The sequence below is a fragment of the Etheostoma cragini genome, chromosome 8 (genome assembly GCF_013103735.1).
Source record: "Etheostoma cragini isolate CJK2018 chromosome 8, CSU_Ecrag_1.0, whole genome shotgun sequence".
Classification (NCBI taxonomy): domain Eukaryota; kingdom Metazoa; phylum Chordata; class Actinopteri; order Perciformes; family Percidae; genus Etheostoma; species Etheostoma cragini.
In genome coordinates, this window is record NC_048414.1 from 21,834,398 (window position 1) to 21,834,800 (window position 403).

General features: G+C 36.0%; 2 protein-coding genes and 1 long non-coding RNA gene across 4 annotated transcripts in view; 1 reads left to right on the top strand and 2 right to left on the bottom strand.

The window, feature by feature from the left end:
• LOC117948493 (myosin heavy chain, fast skeletal muscle-like) overlaps positions 1-403 on the bottom strand; it is an 84,764-nt gene that overhangs the window by 29,350 nt on the left and 55,011 nt on the right. The gene's annotated exons all lie outside the window — the stretch shown is intronic.
• Positions 1-403, top strand: part of LOC117948521 — a 15,682-nt gene that overhangs the window by 10,036 nt on the left and 5,243 nt on the right. The gene's annotated exons all lie outside the window — the stretch shown is intronic.
• LOC117948494 (myosin heavy chain, fast skeletal muscle-like) overlaps positions 1-403 on the bottom strand; it is a 58,031-nt gene that overhangs the window by 2,921 nt on the left and 54,707 nt on the right. The window lies entirely within an intron of this gene.

Here is a 403-nt window from a genome sequence, read left to right on the forward strand (position 1 = left end):
GTTCCACATGATGAGTACAAATTCGGACACACAAAGGTAAACACCTTTCTCTCTTTTTTTACTGTAGAATAATGACCAAAGGTTAGGTTGTCCAGTCCATTTTCAGTTAATTATATATGTATTATCTATGTTAATAATAAATTAAAATATCTCTTAACTACTTAAGTGATTGTAGAGTTTGGTGCCAAGGAATAAGTGATTTATTTTTAAGATAGAGCCAGATCAGCCTGCATGTGGCCTTTATTCAAACACCTTCACCTTAAAAGCACTGAACCATGCAAGGTAGGTTTTTTTAAGTTCATTTTAATGTTGTGTTTGATCAGGTGTTCTTCAAGGCCGGTCTGCTTGGTGTCCTGGAGGAGATGAGAGATGAGAAACTGTCATCTCTTGTCACCATGACTCA